The 22,652-nt window shown below is 43.1% G+C and overlaps 1 pseudogene across 1 annotated transcript; it reads left to right on the forward strand.

Moving 5' to 3' along the window:
- The first annotated feature begins 2,470 nt into the window (after window positions 1-2,470).
- Window positions 2,471-14,086, forward strand: LOC103051242 (cytochrome P450 2J2-like; annotated as a pseudogene). Its single transcript, XR_015795254.1, has 9 exons — window positions 2,471-2,628; window positions 4,161-4,323; window positions 4,810-4,962; window positions 6,310-6,459; window positions 7,089-7,262; window positions 7,784-7,922; window positions 8,146-8,333; window positions 12,609-12,750; window positions 13,776-14,086. The product of XR_015795254.1 is annotated as a cytochrome P450 2J2-like (transcript).
- Window positions 14,087-22,652: the final 8,566 nt, after the last annotated feature.

Consider the following 22,652-nt stretch of genomic DNA (forward strand, 5'->3'; position numbering starts at 1 on the left):
TTTTTCAATGCTTTGCATGTTCCTATGAGCTAACTTCACATGCCATGAATAAAGACAAGTTTTATGATCACAAATATCTTGCCTAGTTTGACACATAGGCCTCCCCTCATTTGTTAAAATATTATCATTAACATCAATGATATAATGAAATCCATCTTTTTCATCAACTTTAAGCACAAGACCTCTCAGAACCTGCATCAACCAACAATTGTTAATTTACAAAGCATAGCAGTCAATGGGAGTTTGCTTGATTTGCTTCTGCCAGTTGTGACTGGGGAGGGGGCCTAGTAGTTAAGGGTTGTAATAGGAGTAGTCACGGGAGATGGTGAGGAGCTTAACCTTATATGGGCAATGAGGCCAGACCTGATTGCAGGCAAGGCCAGTGGGGGCCTGCTGGCCAGGAAGGAGCTATGGATCCATGGGAGGAAGGGAAGAGGTCACCACCAGGTGAAGAGGAATTGAGGGACCAAGGCAATTAGGGGAGGGGGGATAAATAGAGGGAAATTTTTCTAGGCTTTAGTTTTAGCAATGTTTTGTTCAAAGCTACATGTACCACAAAATAAAGAAGCATTTTCTGAACCAGGCCTGGTTGCATGAGAATTCTTTGGGATTGGGGTGTGGACATTGTGGACTTGACATTTTGCTAAAACTCTTTGATACTGGATTTTACCCGAGAGGGAACTCTACGAGGAAAAGCCAGCAACTTATAATGGCCTCAGAAGAGCTGCAGAAAAGTTCCCCGGAGCAGCCAACAGATGAGGAGAACAAAATGCTGCAACTGGAGGCAGGTATTACCCGGTGTGATCTGAGAGCAGTTGGGGAGGACACTTGGACAAGCTCCCCACTGATAGGGGTTGAGGAGAGGCACATCCCCCCCGAAGCGCTATTGGGGGCCAAACCGAAGGACCCAGCAAGGCACCTGGCCCACCGCTAGGAACCACCAAGTGACCTGAGCTTTTGGGGAATCTCTGAAGGTTTCACACCTGAGGTACCAGCGTGTCCCAGATGGTCAAGAGCCATGGGGGCTGTATCTGGATTTACCGCCCCATGGGATGAGGGGTGCCGGGTGCGGGAACTGGAAGGCGAAGTACATGCCCTGAAGGAGCATATAAGCCTGCTCGAGCAGCAGAAGGAAAGGAGCAGACTGGGACCTACGGCTATGCCTCCAGGACAATCTTCCAGATCCAGACAAGGGCCTGGGCAGCTCACCCCGACCTCCCCGATTTCACCAACAGTGCAACCGACCCTTCCCCCTCTTAGGCAGCCAGAACCACCTCCCGCAAGGCGAGGTTGGGAAGCGGACCAGGAACCAGCAGCCCCACGGCCCTATTGGGAGGAGGGGGACCTACTGAAAAGATGGGGTCTAGTCTGCCTCTAGGGCGGCTATCTGTCTTGCAAGTCTCTTATTCTCTTTGAAAAGAGGCTGAAGATCTTACAAACGACCAACATCACCGGCATGGTGATGTACAAACGACCAACTGACACCATGCCATGATGCAGCTAACCAAACAGTTGGGATAGATGTATCTCAGCCAGCAGCAGCAGCAGAGGGCCTACAGCACAGCCAGTATTCCGTGGTTCTCATGGGAGAGTCTCAGCGATGTTTGGAGGAGACCAAGATGAATTCTGACTGGGGACAGCGCAGCGCCGTGCCTAACTCCACAGAACAACACTCAGACTTTGCAGCTGTCTTTGGGGTGGAAGAGGGAACTGCCTGCTCCCCAAGCAAGCATAGGTGTGCACCATCGATTTGAAGCCAGGGGCCCGGATTCCAGCAAGGAGACAATATCCCTTATCTAGTCATGAGTTAGCCATCCTGAAAGAATATTGGGATGACAATGTAAACAAAGGATTTATTCACTCTTCTGACTCTCCAGCATCTGGAGCAATGTTTTTTCTACCCAAGAAGAATTTGTTTAGTTTTTTTCTTTTAATAATTGTCATGGGGCCTTCTAAAATCTGTGTGAACAGGATAGCAGAAGGACTCTGAAGACAGTTCATGACTATAGATATCTGAACCAGGGAGCTATTAGGCACCACCACTCATTACCCCTCATTTTGGATCTCCTGGACCACCCCCAAAAGGCACGCATTTTTACAAGGTTGACTCCAGAAGTGCCCAGACTCTTTGATCAGTAAGAAGGAGGGACCTGAATACTTAACTGCACTTGATACCAGGTATGGCCAATTTGAATAACCAGTGTTGCGTTTTGCTTGGTTAATTGTGAGACAGTCTTGGATGAAACATTTTCTAGCTTTTTAGACAAGTATGCAGTGGTATATTTTGACAACATATAATTTTTTTCTGAGGATCCTGGTGTTAATTTTCTGCTTGCCAAACAGCAGCTTGTGAAATCTGGCTTCTGTTCAAAGTTTTCCTTTCATCCAGACCTGAAAGATTTAATCACTGGCTGATGTGCCAGAGACACAGCAGCAGAGAAAGACAGAGTGAGGCTTCCCTGCCTTCAACATGGCTGTTTTCAGCTGGCTGGTCGTTCTTTCCCTGCTATTCCTCTGTTTCTGGAAGAGCAGACATCCCAAAGGTTTCCCTCTGGGGCCGTGTCCCCTGCCCCTGATTGGGAATCTGCTTCAGGTCAGGATGGGAAACTTTTGAAGGACTTGGATCAGGTAAAGCTCCTTATTTGCTCTCAGATTAAACTTCCACGGAGTAAATCTGCCAAAATTTTTGCTGCTGCAGAAAGAACTGAGAGGAGATGGATGTGTCTGTTAACTTTTCTATGTGAGACACAATTTTTGCTTGCCACAGGATTTAGAGAACAACATTTAGAATCTTATGGAGATGTGAAAATAACAGCCATTTGATACAGAGGAATCCTAATTCCTAATGGAGCTGAAGTTCTGAAAGTTTTTTCACACTGTAAGGTGAATTCAGTTCACTTCCAAGTTTCCAAATGAAACCCTCACCTTCCATATGACAAAGCAGCCTGTCACATATTGGCCTGAATAAGTAGTTCATGATTCAGTGTGAGGTGAATCCTAAGTCAGTCACTTTTTTCTCTCCTCCACCCCCCCCCCCCAAATTTCATTGTTTTATATTTTGAAAGAATACAAAAGACAGAGGACAGAGATAGAAGGATCAAGTACAGGTGAATAAACAATAAATCTAGTACAGGTTGTCCTTTGTTAAAGACCATTTCTGTTTTCCCCTGTGCAAGGCTAATTCAGGAGCTGCCACCTAAGGCATTTAAACATCCAGGTCTGGGGTTTCTTCCCCTTTCCCCCTTTTTTCCATGCTTTGGAACACGCAGGGAAAAGCAATAACCTGCTTTCCTTTCTCAGTTGGCTACTTCTGTGAAGTAGGGCTTTTTCCAAATTCAGATTACCTACTTAAACTCACTTGTCTGGGTAGCAAGTTTTAAAGCACTCCCTTTTATTAAAGTTAAAGAAGGGTATTGCTTATGCTTGGCAGGAAATGTCTCAGGCTACCAGGATGTTGCCATCTTCAGATGATGCCCACAGGCCCATCTGCCCTAAATAGATTTGTCCCTTTCCAGGATCTCCTCCATCTCCATTCTCCTAGGATCTTGGCAATCCACTCAAGAGTGTTTCAGTAATCTTGTCCCTGCCAGCTCTGGAAACGACATGTTTTCAGCGCCTACAAACCACCCTGCTTCACCAGACATCTCCTAACTGTCCCCTTCCTGCAGGCTTCCACTTGGTGGAAGACTTTCTGTGGAAATGTAGTCCATAATTCCCTTAGTTCTAAACACAGATTGCTTAGAATTGCGCTTCTGCATGAGGAGAAAAGGGGAGTGGAAGGACATTTCGGGGGAGGCACACAGTAGAGCAATAGCTCAGCGCCTTGCTTGATGGGGCATCACTGCAGGGTTTGTATCTAACACTTCTAAGAAAAGTGCTTGGCCAAGAAAATCATTCTGCACTTCTGCCAGATGTGATAAATATCACTCTCTTGATATTAAAAGATCCCATTAAAATTTTGCATATAGAGTGCTTACAGTTACCCCTATGCATGAATAGGAAGGAGGATTGGACAAACACTCTGGGGAATGGAGTAGGATGGAGCTCTGGGTAGATTTCTCAATCTCATCCTTGATGAAGTTTTATGTTGCAACGTTGCAGTGTTTGGCCCCAACTAATTTCCTAAGGACTCTATGCTAATCCTGGCTACTTCCTTTCAGCTTGGAGAAAAATATGGTCCTGCCTTCAGTCTTTATCTTGGAGGAACACCTGTAGTTTTTACTCATGGATTTCCTTCAGCAAAAGAGGTCCTTGTGATAAAAGGCAGAGAATTTGCTGACAGGGCAGACTTTCCTATAATGGATGTCATCAATAAGAAAAAAGGTAACCAAATATAATTTCCAAGCCTTTTTTTTTATTTTTCCAAATCTCTGTTTGGTCTTGGTACGACCCCAAGTCATCCATTCTGTTATCAAAGTACCAATATTCTTCTTCCTTTACATTCTGGAGTGCTGACCAAAAGTTTCCAGTAGGAGACGGAATAGCCTCTTTAAATGTTAAAATTATCTCCCTTCTTCTTTTTTCTTTTTTAACATTAATGAATAATAATATAGTAGAGATTTTGGCATTCAGCTGAAAAGTACTTCTGACGTATACCATAAAAAAAACAGCAACTACTCAATGTATTTTGCTTGGCATGGTAATGTTATATTAATTGAGCATTAATTGTATAACTTTACTAATTCTCTATTCATTTACTGATACTATCATTTTTGAAAATACATCTTTGATTAAAAACCAATCAATCAATAAATCGTTATGTATACAGTAAACAAGATACAGGTGAATGACTGTTGTATGATTTTTTAGGTTTATTGATGATAAGATACGGTGAAGTATGGAAGGAGCAAAGAAGGTTTTCAGTGATGCTTCTCAGAAACTTTGGAGTGGGAAAAAAGTCAATGGAAGAAAAGATCTTGGAGGAGGCAACTTATTTCATTGAGGCGTTCACTGAAAAGATGAGTAAGTTCTTCTGGGACAGGATGGGATGGCTGGGGAATTGTGACTTCAGTGTTCCTTCTTTTTCCATAGAAACATTTCAGTTGACGTCCAAGCCCTATTGACCAAAATGAGACACATTTTGTGTCTTTTCTTGTAATGTTTGTAAAGGTGTAGTCCTGTAATTTTCTTGGTTGAAAGCTTCCAATTAGAATTCTGAGAAAGGTTTTGGATGTCCATAGGAAATTGAGGAGTGGGAGGAGAGTCACCATATATAAAATGGCTAGCCTAGGAAACATAACTAGCCACCAATCATTGTTTTTATGGAATGGTCTTTGTCATCCTTCACTGGGCCTACCTCCCACCATGCTCCATGCTGCCCCTGTGATGCCCTAACACAGCAACAAATTGAGAAACCATTAAGAAATCTATAGTGGACTTATTTTGTATTCTTCCAATGATGCCTCTGCAACCATTAAAGTTGGTTATAGTTAAACTATTTAATGTATTTTGCTTGGCATGGTAATGTTATATTAATTGAACATTAATTGTATAACTTTAGTAATTCTCTATTCATTTACTGATACTATCATTTTTGAAAATACATCTTTGATTAAAAACCAATCAATCAATCACTACCTGTAAACAAGATACAGGTGAATGACTGTTGGATGATTTTTTAGGTTTAATGACGCAACCTCCCAAGCCCTATTGACCAAAATGAGACACATTTTGTATCTTTTCTTGTAATGTTTGTAAAGGTGTACTCCTGTAATTTTCTTGGTTGGAAGCTTCCAATTAGAATTCTGAGAAAGGTTTTGGATGTCCATAGGAAATTGAGGAGTGGGAGGAGAGTCACCATATATAAAATGGCTAGCCTAGGAAACATAACTAGCCACCAATCATTGTTTTTATGGAATGGTCTTTGCCATCCTTCACTGGGCCTACCTCCATGCTGACCTTTGATGCCCTAACATACCAACAAATTGAGAAACCATTAAAAATACACATTTAGCAGTTCATGATGGAAGGCAGAATTCTCAAGGATTATTCAAGTTCTGAATCACTAAAGACCAGCAACATTTGCCTTAGGAGAAATTTATTCTGTTGACTGTTCATTCATCACTTTGTTATTTATTGGAAAAGACTGAAACTGGCAGATACCATTTGACCTTGGTGACTCTTTTGCCAGAAAGTTCATGGTGAGCTGTTTGGAAAACCGAAATCTATAGTGGACTTATTTTGTATTCTTCCAATGATGCCTCTGCAACCATTAAAGCTGGTTAGGGGATAGCATACTGTGACTCCCCTAAAGGAACAAGCAGGAGGATGGATCTGTAGAGATCTCTCTTCTTTTGTTTTATTTCACAGGTGTGCCTTTTGATCCTTATGTCTTTGTGGATATTGCAGTTGCCAACATAATTTTTATCATAATATTTGGGAAACATTTTGAATATGACAACAGCTTCCTCAAAACTCTCCTGGATGACATACAAAATGACAGGAGGACCGTGGGCCTTGGTATCCTTAACAAAAATCCAGATGAATGTTCAAAATTAATGCACAACTAATGGGAATTTGAATTTCCCAATTTGAATTACTTGTCTGGAGGGAGGGAGGAGTCATCTTTTATATATTCTCTTTTTCCTTTCTTTCTTTTTTCTTCTTTCTATCTCTTTGCACTTCTCTTTTACTTTTCTTTGCTTTTTATATTTTCTTTAGTTTATATTAGTGTTTTATCTTTCTATTTGTAAACCCTAATAAAATTATTCCTAAAAAAAAGAGGAAACTTTCTTATTTTCCTTGCAATTAGAACAGGATCTCATCAGAGTGCCAGGAAAGTGGGTGAAGGCTCTTTATGAGTGATAGTTGGTCCAAACCTAAAGTTATCCAAATTGAATTAGGGCACATTTCTGTATTGAAATTTTACCTGATTTGGACATTTCACACCCCATCAAATTGTGAATAAGAGATATTTACATGAAACCTTTACAAAACTAGGGATTTCTTTCTTTCTTTCTTTCTTTCTTTCTTTCTTTCTTTCTTTCTTTCTTTCTTTCTTTCTTTCTTTCTTTCTCAATATGGCCTACACAGAAGACTCCATTGTGGTCAAATTAATCACTGTTGGCTTTTCTTCTGTTTCCTGGCAGCTTTACAAGGCTGTGCCCTTAGTGAGGAGGCTTCCTCTGCCCCATCAGACAATACTAACAACTGCAAAGAAAGTAGATGTTTTCGTTGAAAAAGAGATTGAGGAGCACAAGGCAACCCTGGTTCGTGGAGAACCCCGGGATTTCACTGATGCGTATTTGGAAGAAATGCAGAAGGTAGGTTTCTCAGTCTCTTGCTGTTGGTTTTGCATTATTTTATTTTCTTCTCGTCTTGAATCTGCTTTCCTGACGTTACGCCTTGTGAAAGTGGAATGAAGACATTGAATGACTTTTCTAGATGTTGTGCCAAGTCTACTTTTTGCCTGGGGGACATGATGTGTGAGCACAACTACGTGCCTTTGCTTTGCATGTTGTTCAATCCCAGTCAGCTAATGTAGATCTTTCCATCAGGATGCAGCAGAGAGAGGACCTGGGAAAAAGGCCCCTTTGCCAGCTCTGAGGACCCTCTGGGGGACCCTCATTCTCTCCCTGAACTGTTTGCATCACGATGCGTTATCACTGGAAGAACTTCCTTGTTTCTCTTCTCCCTGCTTCCTTTCCCCTTTTAGTCATGTTTTCCAGAATGAAATCCCATTTTTAAATTGGTGTTATCAACTGTATTAAAAGGAATACTGGAGTGGGAGAAGATCCTTTTTCCATTAGATTTTAACAACATTCTTTGTTTTAACTAACAAAAGGCAGAGAGGAAAGGTTCAAGTTTTGAAAGAGATCAACTACGAGTCTCACTCTGTCAGCTATTCGTGGCTGGAACAGAGACAATGACAGAAACACTTCTGTGGGGATTGCTCTATCTGATGGCCTTCCCAGAGTTCCAAGGTAACGAATTATGAAACAATGTTCTTGACTAGTAAGAGTAATACCTTCACTTATGCCAAATGAGGAAGGAACCTGCACTGGGGAGTCAATATCATGGCTGGCAATTCAGTGATCTGCAATGTCATCACTTCTGGTGGTCACCTGGCTGGGAAGTATACCAAACATGTCTACATGGTGTCACTGAAATATTTTCCAGAAGGTAACCAAGTTCTTGATTCCTCAGAGAAATGCCAGGAAGAAATAGACACTGTTCTGGGAAACAAATCAAGCATGAAGTATGAAGATAGAGAAAACTTGCCCTACACAAATGCCGTCATTCATGAAATCCAACACATTTCAAATGTTGCTCCTCTTGGAATGCCTCACGCACCCATTCAAGATGTACAGCTTTTTGGATATAAAATTCTGAAGGTAAAAGCAGAAACCTTTAAATGAAGTGAAGTGTTGGTGAATCTGCATGTGTTGATCTGTATCTTTCTGACCTGAGGTGTGTGTTTGTATGTAAGAGCAAGAGAAAGCAGGAAGTTAGGGTCAATCCTGTTCTTTCACATGGAGGGAAGACATAGCACGGTCAAAGGAAAGAGGAGTTGCTTTTGGACCTCCTTGTGTGAAAGTGCAATAGGCTTACTGACCATTTTTCCTGTTGTGTGCTTTGGCAAGTTGGCATAGTTTCCTGGGGTTCTCTAAAGTTCTTGCAGCAAAGGTGGCTTTTGAAATCTGAGGAACTCTTCCTTATGAAAGGTGGGTGATAGCTCATGTTGGTGTATCTGTGTCAGAGTCGCACACTCATTCCCAAAGTTCAGTAAATCCTCTGGAGTCTAAACAGTTCCATCAAAGATTTCTTTATTGGGAGATATGCACAGCAGCTATAGTTTGTTGAGTCTAATTCTACCAACCAAAGCCTTCCCTTTTTAAGCCCAATTTCCCCCCCTTCTCCTTTCTTTTCCCGCTTGAAATTCTTCGCGCCTTGCTCTGGCTCTCACAGTTGCTTTACCTTGTTGGCGTCTCTATAGAGATAACAGCAGCACCTGGCTTGGTATCTTCCTCCCCCCTTCTCCTAACTTCAATGGCAGGAGCAAGCAAGCGGCCTGCAATTAACATTTTTACCATTTAACCATTTACTATGCATTGCTAGACTAAATTAACAAGAACGAAGGCTTCTAGCTTGCGTAGATCCTGACAATCTGACCACACCTCCTGCCTTGGTTTTTGCCCCCCTTTTTCCTAATACTGAGTTCAGCTCTGCTTGATCCGTAACTCTTCCCTGTTCCTTCTCACCCTCATCACCTGTTCTTCAACCACATCTCAATGGGGTCTATCTGAAAGTTCAGCCAGTAGCCTTCTGAGTCATTTCTGACCATGAGGGCTTTCTTTGACATGACCTACTTTTTTAAAAATAATTTTTAATTGCTTTTTATTTAATGAGAAAAAAAACATAACAAAACAAAACACACAAATAATAATAATAATAATAATAATAATAATAATAATAATACACTACCAAGAAGAAGAGGAAAACATTAAGGAGTAAATATGTAAAGAGTTTTCCTTTGTTATGGATCGATGGGAGTCATTAACCCTCACCCTTTGGGGAAAGCTAAATGCTTTGAAAATGAATATTATTCCCAGATTAATTCTGGAAAGGAATTCCTGTTCAAATATCTGGAAAATACTTTTAGAAACTAAAATCCTTGTTTAGAAATGTTTATGGCGTTCTTCAATTCCAAGAATATCTTTACAGAAAATGCAACTCGATTAATGAGGGAGGATTCGGTTTTCTGAATCTGGAACTATATCATTATGCTTATTTATTGTCAAATATTAAATGCTGGAAGCCAACCACTGGTATTAGTTTTCCGATTTGGGCAACACTGGAATATACATATATAGCAACTTTGGTTGGATGGACAGTATTAGGATCTAAATATACTAAAACTCTAATATCTGTGGAAACAATTTTGTCAGATAGAAAGCTATGGAATGGAATCTCTAATAAACAAAGATTTGACCCTTTTTCCCATGCTAAATGGACTCTATGGGGAAACCTAACTTTAAAAATTGGGGAAAAGATGGTGATATGGAAAAGTTGGATGAAAGCGCAGATATTGACTCTGGACCAATCGATAGATGATAAAGATGAATTTTTAACATATTCCATGCTAAGAGATAAATATCATGTATCAGATGTAACCCAATGGCCATATCTACAGCTACAACATTTGTTCACAACATTTTTTGGACCAGCAGCATTTTCAGCTTCTGAGATACCTGAGATACTAGAACAACTTCTTTAGAACTAAAAAAAAAAAAACCCTACGATGAGCTCTTATAGATATTTGTTGTCAAGAAATCAATTTGATATGCAGATGCTAAGGGATGAGGGGAATAAAGAATTAGAGGTTTTTATATTGCCTGGACCATGGGAGAGTGTCTTAACTTCTATAGCAGGAGTGTCAATGGACCTTAAACTATGCCTTATACAACAAAAATTAATATTTATAATTTATTGGACTTCATGGCAGTGTACTCCACATGGGGCTACCCTTGAAGGGTATCCGGAAGCTATAGCTGTTTCAAAATGCAGCCACGTGGGCAATTTTGGGTGCCTCAAAGATGGCACATGTTACACCTTTGTTGCGGGAGATGCATTGGGTGCCAGTTGTCTTCCAGGTCCAATTCAAGGTGTTGGTTATCACCTTTAAACCCTCTCTACTTGACGGGGTGGGACCGGGTTCACCTGACAGACCGTTTCACCCCCATTATATCGACCCATCCCACCCTGCAGAGAGGGTATGCTGCGGACCCCGTCGACAAAAGAATGTTGACTGGCGCGGCCCACAACAAGAGCCTTCTCTGCCAGGGCCTGCACCCTATGGAATACCCTCCCTCCTCACAGGCCCCTATTCTCTTGACCTCCTGGAAAGCAGTTAAGACCTGGCTCTGCCAACTTCCATGGGGTGAGAAAAGGGGTAACCGACCCTGGGGTAGCAATGTCAGAGTCTGCACACTCATTTCCCAAGTTCAGTAAATCCTCTGGACTCTAATTAGTTCCATTAAAGATTTCTTTATTGAGAGAAATGTACAGCATCTATAGATTGTTGAGTCTAACCATTCCTAAGCCAAAACCTTCCTTTTAACCTCTTTTCCCCCCCTTCTACTTTCTTTTCCCACTTGAAATTCCTTGCGCCTTTCTCCTGTTCTCACGGTTGCTTAACCTTGTTGGTGCCTCTGCAGAGATAACAGTAGCACCTGGGTTGGCAGCTTCCTCCCCCTTCTCTCCTAATTTTGATGGTGGGAACAAGCAAGTGGGCCTCCAATTAGCAACTGTAACATTTAACCCTGTCAACTATGCATCACTTTTTTTTTTTTTTGTCTGCGCTCAGTCATTGCTGACCCTGCAGTGACTGCTTGGACGAGTCCTTGCAGTTTTCAAGGCAACTGTTTTCGGAAGTGGTTTGCCAGAGCCTCCTTCCTAGGGCAGAGCCCAGCTGGCAAGCGCAGGAGGCGGGGTTTCCGTTGCTTCGCACCCTTTTCGGGCGCGTGCGGTTTTTCGCGCTTACCAGCAACTGCTCCCGACTCCTTTTTGCAAGGCGCCACCAGCATTTTTCCTCCCACCGGAGTGAGAGTACCCATTTGTCTACTCACGTGAGTTTTCGACCTGTTGGGTTGACAGGAACTGGGGAGGAAACAGGAGCTCACCCTGTTTAACGCGAAGGCTGGACTCGAACTGCTGAAGCGTCGACCATTTCTGGCCGGCAACTTTCAGCGTCATTAAGCCGCTGCGCCACCGCGTCATCACTAGTCTACATTTAATTAAGCTTTAATTTCTAGCTTGCATAGATCCTGACAAGCAAGCACTTTGAAGATGCTCCTGTATGTTACTATCTTTCCTACCAGCAGCACCTTGGAAGATATCATCATTTATCCCTGTATTTGGTTTTTATTGTATTTTTATTGAATTTTTATACTATTTTTATTGTATTTTGATTAATATTTATTTGTTGTTATTATTGGAAACTGCCAAGAGTCACTTCCTCATGAGTTGGGCAGTGACCAAATTTGAAACATAAATAAATACATTATGTCTCTAAAGACAAGGATTGTCAAAAACAGCATTTTCTTGGAGATGTAATAAGGACACTGCCTCTTTAAATCATATGTGTTTACAATGTTCCATACTTCCTCAGTTTTGGAAGAAAGCAGTTGCCTATATAAATATGATTGTGTGAGAAAAGCTAAAATTTTCTGAGGATTTATTTATTTATTTATTTATTTGTTGGATTTCTCCCCCGCCCATCTCCCCCACAATAGGGGACTCTGGGTGGGTATAATGTTGGATAATATTGTTTTGAACGATATACCTAGTACATGGAACATGACATGGGGACAACGTAAATGGATTCTCCGTGCCCTTACTGTGGCCGAAAGACTGATATTGCAGCATTGGAAAGATAAATGAATGACCCCATTTATTCAGTGGACTGAAGACCTGATTACATTTGCTACCAATGAGCAGATTCCCTATAGATGTAGGCTTTGTATGGACAAGCGTAATAAAATATGGGACTCATTTATAAATACAGAAGGCTCATTTGTAAATGTTTATTGTTGTAATGTATATTATTATAATGATATACTATGCCAAGTTTTTATTTCCACATGACCTACTTGTCTTGGCTCGTGCAGGACACCATGGTTTTTGTCAATCTCCATTCTGCACATTTTGATGAATCTCAGTGGAAGTTCCCAGACGAATTCAGCCCCTCCAACTTCCTGAATGAAAAGGGAGAGTTTGTGAAGCTGGAAGCCTTTTTGGCATTTTCAGCAGGTAAATTATTCCCTCCCTCCCTCCCTCCCTCCCTCATTCACACACACACACACACACACACACACACACTTTTACTGGCAATTTTTGCACCACACCCTGAACCCCAAACTACCCAACCTTTCTTTAGAGATTTAAGGAATTCAGATCTTGGGCGTAGCTTGTAGTTCAGTGTCCATAGGAAAACGGGGTTGAAAAAAAACACATGTAAAAATGTTGAAAACGGTCAATCCAGAACAGCTGAAAAATGTTTCCTTGTGACCATGGAATTCACCCTGGGGATATTGTCACCTTTGTACAGTATGTGAAAGCATTGTAGGAGGTTTTCCGTGTGAATGTCTCCTTGGAAAACGTTGGGCATGATAAAGCAGAGGAAATGGTAAATTCCCGAACCACATTCAGACAAATCTTCTATCTTCCTCTGAACAGCTGCCTGAGAGGATATAGATTCTTCCAGGCAAGATGCTCACAGGAGGTTTTTCTCTAATAGTATTTACTTCTTGGGGAGGGATCAGAATGGAAAAATTACAGCAATTGGGATATTTTCACTATTGTGGGCCAGAAGGTGTTGCACTATTAGATGCCTGAAGGAAGAATAAACATAATCTTTATTGAGGAAAATGGCCTATGACAAGAAAGGCTGAGTTACTTAAGTGTTTCTACACCTAAGAGCCTCTATTAGGCTCTCCACACGATGGAGAAAGAACGAGACAGGTAACTGCCTGAACTCCACAAGTCAGAGCCAGAAAAGAAAAGTAGAACTGAACTAACAGAGGAAGGAAGTGAATACCGACTTGAGAATATCAGTCTAAGCAATAGAAGACATGCTGCATAGAGGCATACAAGAGAAGTCTTTTAGAGAGGGAAAGAAGGCCACACACACACACACACAAACTCAGGACCTTTGACCACCTGGTGAGATCTGGGATCATTGTGTGGAGGACCAAATGGGTCCCAGCAGTTGAAAAAGGTTGGAGCCCTCAGCTGGCTGAATGGCTGCTCTCTTCTCCTTCACTTTGACTTTTCAGGACCAAGAGTCTGCTTAGGGGAAAACCTGGCCCGGGTGGAGCTCTTCCTCTTCTTCACCAGCATTCTCAGAAACTTCCAGTTGTCGTGGCCAGATAAATCACAAGCACCAGATTTTACACCACGCTTAGGGATTACACAATCCCCATCTCGTTTTAAGGTATTGCTGAAATGTCGCCAGCCAAGTGAATAGGTCTAGGTGAGGATCTGCAAGACAACCTCATTCTCTCCAAGTGTCTATGCAGCAGCCATCTCTACTTCAAATTCACCACTTAAGACCTTTTTAAAATGTATAAATAAAGTGCTGTCTTATGCCAAATCATCCTGTGTACTGTATGATCAGTCTTGTTTATGATGATGATGATGAAATTCACTTTTCCAGATCTCTGCTCTCTTTCTTCAAGGTTACTGGAAGGAAGAATGGAGAAGAGCAGAGTGCACAGCTGGTTTATGAAATGACTCTTCCTGGCACGAAAATCTGGGGCCCTTCCAGAACAGGGGAGACGTGCAGGGGAGGCAACAAAGGGCCTCCTGGATTCTGGGAGGCCCACCTGCCTTGCTGTTTGCCAGTCAACCCAACAAGCAAGGCTAGGTCAAGAAACAGACACCACCGGGATCCCAGGAATGCTATTTGATTTTGGAGGCTCTATTTAGAGAATCTGGAAAGCCTCTCCAGATTCATGGCTCCTTTTGAAGGACAACAAAGTCAGAGCATCAGAACCTGCATCACCCAACTGTTGTTGTTTTCCATTGTATTGCATTCGTTGGGAGTTGGATTGATTTGTTTCTGCCACTTGTACCTTGCGGGGTGGGGGGGTGGCTGTTAATGGTTGCAATGGGAGTTGGGAAGCAGCTTAACCATATATGGGCAATTTAGACTGGCTTGATTGCTGGCCAGGCAGCTGGGGCCCAAAGAGCCCAGAAGAAGCTCGGGGAGGAAGGAGAGAGGTCAACAACAGGTGAAGAGGAGTCAGGGCAATAAGGGGAGGGGGGATAAATAGAGGGAGGTTTACCCAAGGCGTTAGTTTTAGCAATGTTCTGTTTACAAGCTACATGTACCTCTTAATAAAGAAGTATTTATCTGACCCAAGCCTGGTTGCGTGAGAATGCTTCAGAACTGAGAGTTGGACATCGTGGACTTGACATTTTGCTAAAACTCCCTGATACTGGATTTCACCGGAGAGGAAACTCTACGAGGAATTTCCAGCAACTTAACATGGCCTCTGAGGAACTGCAGAAAAGTTCACCAGAAGCACCAGCAGAAGAGGAGGAACGGCAAATCCCCCTCACTGAAGCTCTAGTGGCCGCCAGACCGAAGACCCCAACGAGGCGACTGGCCCACCGCTGGGACCCACCGAGAGACCGGAGCATCTGGGAAGACGCTGGAGGGTTCACCCCTGAGGTGCCAGCCCGCCCTCGATGGTCGAGGGCCATGGGGACCACGACCAAAGTGGCAACACCATGGGATGAGGGACAACGGGTGAGGGAGCTGGAAGACGAAGTGCGCGCACTGAGGAAGGAATTGGACAAGCTGAGGATTCTGGCACAACCTTCCGTGCAACCTCGCAACCCCCTACAGGGGCCGGCACCGCTCGACCAGCCCTCCCCAAGGGCTCCGCTGGAACCACCGACCCTTCCCCCTCATCAGGCCCCGGCCCCAACCCCCGCAGGACGCAGCGGGGGAGCGGACCAGGAGCAAGCCACCCAATGACCTCAACAGGCGGAAGAGGACCTGTTGTGAAGATGGGGGCTGGTAGAAAAGTACGACGGAGACCCTGCCCAACTGCCCGCCTTCCTGGACCAGGTGAGAATCTGCATGGGCACGTGCGGGTGCTTGTTTGCCAGCGATGCCTGGAGGGTGCTGTATGTATCCCGCTTCCTGGTAGGCGTGGCAGCTGAGTGGGTGAACGACTTGAATGAAGTGGAGGCCCCAGAACTGGGGGACTTTGACCGCTTCATCACTGCCCTATGGGACAGATTCGAGGACCAATGTGCCCGCTCGCATGCAGCGGAGGCAATCCGGGAGCTGAACCAAGGGGCGTGCCCCGTGTCAGACTATGCACTGGAGTTCAAGCGCTTGGCGGCGAAGCTCCCACACTGGCCGGAGGGGTTCCTCGTGCGGCTGTTCCAGGAGGGGCTGGACCAAAGGCTCTTCAAGAGGGCCGTGGTGCGAGGGTGCCCGGAGACCTTGGCTGGATGGATCACCCACATCTCCGTGTTGGAGGCGCAACTGGCCAGAGTCAAACCGCACAGCGCGGAGGCAAGATGGCGGCCCCCTAGCGCCGCAAGGCAAATGGGGTGGAAACCGGCAAGGAAGGAGTTAACCCCCTCGGCAAGGCCGCAGGCCACGGGGAAAGCCTGCTTCATGTGCGGTGAGAAGGGGCACTTCATGGCGGCCTGCCCCCAGAACCCCAGGCTACAAACCACGCCAAAAGGGAAAAAAGCCGAAAAACCTGCAAGAGCGATGAAAGCCCCAAGGAAAAACACAGCGGTGAGAGGCGAAGAAGAGAGGCTGAGAATGGCCTACCTCTCAGACAGCGAGGACGGACGGGAGAGCTCCAGCGAAAGGGAGGAGAGCCCAAGGTGCGACCAGCCGATCCCGAGCAAATCAATCGAGGACAAATAAAAGATTTGTTAGCCCATTTGGCAAAAGGAAAATTTTTTACCAAACTAGATTTGGGAGGGGCATATTTCAGGGTGCGTATAAAAGCTGGGCACGAATGGAGGACCGCATTCCGCTGCGCACTGGGACACTATATGTATCGAGTCCTCCCATTTGGATTAAAAGGCGCACCCGGGGTATTCATGCAACTGATTAATGAGGTCTTGCACGAGTTCCTCTACCGAGGAGTGTTGGTGTACTTGGATGACATTTTAATCTATACCGAAACAATGGAGGAACACGTGAAATTGGTCAGGAAAGTGCTGGAGAAACTGCTAAATACGCAGTTGTATGCAAAATTATCCAAGTGTGAGTTCCATAAGGATTGCATTGACTATCTGGGCTACAAAATATCAAATAAAGGAGTGGAAATGAATCCCAATAAGGTGTGGGATGTCTTAGCTTGGGAGGCCCCAAAAACCAGGAGACAACTGCAAAGTTTCCTTGGCTTTGCCAACTTTTACAGACAGTTTATTCCTAATTTTGCACAAGTAGCCCTCCCTCTGAGTGATCTTTTAAAAATGAAGGACAAACCCTTGGCAGCTGCAAAAGCCCCCAGCACCTCTTTAAAATGGACAGCAGAATGTCAGGAGGCTTTTGAAAACCTCAAGAAATTATTCACTGCTGAACCCATCCTAAAACACCCAGACCCAACAAAGCCTTTTGTTATTCAGGCAGATGCCTCAGACGTAGCAACTGGAGCAGTCCTCCTACAAAGGGTTGAGGAAGGTGTGTTAAAACCATGTGCTTACTTATCTCGCAAGTTCACTGAACCTGAGCGGAGGTGGCTAGTGTGGGAAAAGGAGGCTTTCGCAGTGAAATGGGCTTTAACAAATTGGAGACATTTGCTGGAAGGAGCAGAAGAAGATTTTGAGGGCTCCTGGCCAGCGTGGTGAAGAGGGTTTTTTTGGGGGGGGGCAGTATGTCAGAACCTGCATCACCCAACTGTTGTTGTTTTCCATTGTATTGCATTCGTTGGGAGTTGGATTGATTTGTTTCTGCCACTTGTACCTTGGGGGGGCGGGGGGCTGTTAATGGTTGTAATGGGAGTTGGGAAGCAGCTTAACCATATATGGGCAATTTAGACTGGCTTGATTGCCGGCCAGGCAGCCGGGGCCGAAAGAGCCTGGAAGAAGCTCGGGGAGGAAGGAGAGAGGTCAACAACAGGTGAAGAGGAGTCATGACGTCAGGCAATAAGGGGAGAGGGGATAAATAGAGGGAGGTTTACCCAAGGCGTTAGTTTTAGCAATGTTCTGCTTACAAGCTACATGTACCTCTTAATAAAGAAGTATTTATCTGACCCAAGCCTGGTTGCGTGAGAATGCTTCAGAACTGAGAGTTGGACATTGTGGACTTGACACAGAGTTTGGCTGTTCTGAGGGTTGTTCTCACACTTTCTACTTTCCCCCAGAGCTAAGTAACAGGTTCACCACCTCCTGCTCAAGGCCAGAGCCAAATTCATTTGCCTTGCATCTCAGGAGATCTAATGTTGTCCAAGAACCTCCAGATCTTCTTGCACAGAATTGCTAGATAAACAGAGTCCTTTTCACATATGCAGAGCCTCCACACACCTAAAAGTTGGGTTTACAGTCTGACTTTCAGTTGACCTTAAACGTTCAGGCAGATGTGACTATAGTTTGTTTTGTTTCAATTATTTCTGAGCTTTTGTGCCTCTAAAGCTCTAAGTCTGAACATACACGTTCTTGTGCTATATGTGGACAAAGATCTCCATTATTATGGAAGCAGAACCTGAGAGAATTCCACGTTGTCTTCAGTCAAAGGGAGAGGAATCCTGGGTCAAAAGAACCTGGAATTTCCATCTTGTGGAAATAGAGTTGGGTGATCTGTTTTCTCTGGCTCTTTCTGTGCACTCTTTTCTGCAGGAACTGTTCATGCTTTGGATGGTCGATCTTTCCTGCCTTGGGATGTGCGCATGGGTGGTGGGGGAGAGTACACTTCTTTCAAATCCAATCAAATCACTCTATTACAGCCATAACACCAGAAAAGAATGATATAAAACCTAAAACAAGTGTGTGCAAGTATTTGTGATTGTAAATGCACACACAAACCTATGTATATATTGACAAGTATTTACAGATAAAAGATAAATAACAAGAAATAAGAATGAAATATAAAATATGGAAGTGCAGGGCAAAAAGTGCAATAATGATAGAATAACCATAGAAATAATAGACTGCTGAAAGATCAGCAACATTTGTTTGCTATCCGGTGAACTTGGGAGCCATTCGACTGCACATGAATCCATGTGTAGACAATGGCAATGGAGGAGTTGTCCCAGAGAAAGTCGGCTTCTTCTTTTAGAGACCCAGTGAGCAGAACTGAGTCTGTTTAGAGAAATATGAAGAGCAATCTGTTTTGTTTGAAGTGAGCAATTTTGCGTGCTGGAGGTGGCTGCTTCTTTGGATGTTGGAGGAACTTTGCATTGTGTAAGACTGCTGCTATTCACCTTTGCATTGATTTATTAGGTGGTTTAGTTGTTAATCATCACCAACACTTTTATTAACTTTATTAGCAAAGCAATTATTGGTTCTTTCTTCTAAGGTACGAGTCTTAACTGGGGCTTCTGCCTGGCCTTCAAAAAACCTGAGAGTTTTCCTGTGTATTTTCGGAGAACTCCCTTGAAATCAGTATTCCATGAATCCAGATTCTTCTTTATGGAAGCCAACTGGTTGAACACTGAGATGACAGTTTGAGCAGTAACAAGGCATGGTTTTCCATAAATTCAGTTGAATTTTCCTATGGAAGTAACTCCTCCCACTTCTGGCTCTGCAAATCCTTGTGTTTATTCTTCTTCTTTTCCCCCAGAGTGATAGGTGAGCTGATAAAGTTAACTGGAGAAGCACAACAGGAGGTTAAGGGGAGTTGAACTGCCCAGCTGATTCTTCTTGAAGAGAAACTGAAAGATCAGACACTTGTTGCTTTTCCCCTTCAGTTTAAAGGTCCCATTCAAATGCTTCATGTTTTTTTGCTTGGTCTACCTTATAGGGTTGACAGGCTGTCATGCAAACACAACATAGATGCCATTATGTTAACCCTGCGAGGGAGTCTGACAAGAAGCACATCCAGGAATACTAGTTCTACCTTTATTGTAAGGTTACCTTAACAGAATCTTGCAGGACTGAAAATATTTCTCCCCTCCTCTCCTTTTACTCTCCAGAAAACTAGGGAGAAATATTTCCCAAGCTCTTCCTCTTTCTGTCAGTTGATATCTCTTTCACCTGCCAGTGGTCCAGTCTGTGGCTCTCCCTCCTGCCTCCCAAGGTCATTCCCACTCACCGTTCCACTTCAACAGACTAAGTAGAACAGATTTACAGATTCTTATACTCCGTAAAAGCTGATCTTTGTGGTCACTGGGGCACATCTGTACTGGACTCTCTGAGTGTCAGAGTCTGCAAGGCTCAATTCCCAATCCCAGTAAATACTCTGGAGACCAGTTTGTTTCCAGTAGAGATTTCTTTATTGAGAAGAAGCATACAGCATTCCATAGATTGCGGAAACTGAATTTCCCATAGCCAGAAGCTTCCCTTTTAACCCCCCTTCCTGCTGGGTTTCCCGCTTGATTTCCTTTATGCCTTTTCTCAGATCTCACAGTCATCCAACCTTGCTTGGACCTCAGACCTTGATAACAGGCCATCTGGCTTTTGTTGTTTATCCCGCGCTCCCCTCCCTTATTTTATGGCAGGAACGAGCAAGCAATCTATATAACCTAACATTCCTACAAACTAACATCTAATTTACACCTATGCTGAATAAACATTCTATGTGTATCAATTCTCTAACAACTCTACTCTTTGGGGCCCTTGACAGCTGATTGATTGCGAGGATCCTGACACTGAGTTGTGTCCCTCACTGCTTTGAAAATTCCTTGGGGAGGCTTGGAAGAAGACCTATTGCCATGCCTTGGGTATACGCTTGACCTCCATCTAGGACAGCATTAGACAGGTCATTTAAGAGCAATGTGTAAAGAAATAGATTAAGAAAGCCCAGCATTTAAATTGCCTGAAGAAAGGATTCCCTGCAATTCTAACATTCATGTAGCTCAGCCAAGGCTGGATGAAAATCGCAGCCTTTTCCATGGCTCTATTCCTGGCCTGATTCCAATGCCAAACATGGAGTTCTCTGGGCATAAAACACCCAACTCCAAACCAGCCTGAAAGTAACACCCAGAGATCAAAACCAATAATATCAAACTTTGGACTCTGACTTTTGTAGATGTCAAGCCTTCCTATTCAACCTCACATGAGTATAATGTAAGCGAAACCTGCAGCAGGGCAAAGCTTGCAAATGTTGCTTACCAAGGGATGAGAAACGTCTTTCTGTCACCCAGTTCTGCACCTCATGGGGCTTTTTTGGAGTTGATGCTGGTAGGGGAAGGACTGTAGCCACATCATGCAGCCTCATCAGAGACATGATCAGGGCCAGGATTTCCTATTTTGGGGTTTGTTTGGGTTTTTCCTTTTAATAGTTGTCCTGGTGCCTTCTAAAATCTGTGTGAAGCACATAGACAGTGCAGGGTTCAGTTCAAGGGGAGCTCCACTTTAGTAACCTTTTTTCCCTTGTTTAAAAAAATTACAATTATGCAAACTTTGGCTTTTATCTATTCCAAACCAGGCTTTGAAATGAATTAGGTAAACAGGGTTGAAATTCTTTCTGTTTGCCTTGGCAGAAGGTAGCTCCAAAAACAGAACAGAGCGGAAGCAATTTGGTTTTGGGGCAGGTGATGGGGGGAAAGGATGGACATTAACTTGGAAATACATGTGGACTATATGGAAATATAAATATCTGAGTGGAAAGAGTATACCTAATGTTCTTCATTCTACAAAACGTATTCTAGGATAGATATTGGTTGATTTCTATTTCCCTGCTAATTAATTTCACTGATACAGACTGTTAATGAACTTTTATTATTAGAGAGGATGTTAGATTGAAGTGTTATCATGAACTAAAACATTTCTTGTAGGTGAGCTTAACATTTCAAATTACTTGGGATGTGAGTAAAGCATTTATGCGGAGTTTGTTTATCTCTCTAGGATGAAATAGAAAGAAAGCCATGCAAAAACAGAAGGGTACTGAACAATTTGAGACAATTACTATCAAGGCATAAGGTTAATCAGGACTTCCGTGGGAGATGTGGTGAACGTAAGACAGATCCGTGAAAGCTAGAAGCCTTCGGAAGTTTGAAAAGTCTTCATCGGTTGTGCTTATCTTCAACTCTGAACAAAAGAAAAATTAATCATAAGCTTAAGAACATAAAGAATTTGAAAGAAACAGCAAAAAACTAAATCAGATTTTGATCTAAGAAAGTTATGAGTGGATTAGGGGTCCAGATGAATTTGGAATATTGACTTTTATTTTAAGATTTCAGAATTAACTATAAAAAATAAATAGCTTCTCATGGGAAACAGACTTACTTTGGCTATCCTGAATATTGCAGGTCACAACAAAAATAAGTGATGATTTTAGAAACTGGATACTGGAGAGGACTAAAGATTCAAAGTAGAAGAAAAAAATACAAGCCTGTCCTTGATGTCAGTTAATACTGGGACTTATAAAATGACACAAAACGCTATAACATTGGAAACATTAAAGGAGTTCTTTGAAGAACGGAGCCAGAAATTAGTAATTACAATATCATCACTGTCAGTAATGATATCTGCTTCTATGGACAGACTATGTCCAAAAGATGTCAATGAGGGAATGACAGATGTGGAGCAAATCTTATCTGACAAGACAGAGAATGTACCAGAAGTGGAACCACAAATGACAGAACAAGAGAATGATTTGCAAAAGGATGCTTTATCAGATATACAAAAGAAACTGACTGAAATTTTAAAAACAAGAGGGAAATAAAAACGATAAACCAAGAGAATAACCTGGGAAATGTTTTCTTATTGGATTTATTTTGGACCTCCAGGACCAATCCCAAAAGGCACACCTTTATAGAAGGTTAGACTCCAGAAGTTCTTACTAGTTCAGTATGAAGGAGGGACACGAACACTTAACTGCATTTGATGCCAGGCATGGCAAATTTGAATAACCAGGGTTGCCTTTTGCTTGGTGAATTGTGAGGCAGTCTTGGATGAAATGTTTTCGGGCATTTTAGACAAGCATGTAGTGGTGTATTTTGAAAGCATTTTTTTTCTGAGGATCCTGATGTTAATTTCCTGTTTGCCAAACAGCAGCTTGTGCCATCTGG

Source organism: Python bivittatus, unplaced genomic scaffold, assembly GCF_059951505.1.
Source record: "Python bivittatus isolate LINGU-HERP-01145 unplaced genomic scaffold, Pbiv_v1 ctg000190_np1212, whole genome shotgun sequence".
NCBI classification, from domain to species: Eukaryota; Metazoa; Chordata; class Lepidosauria; order Squamata; family Pythonidae; genus Python; species Python bivittatus.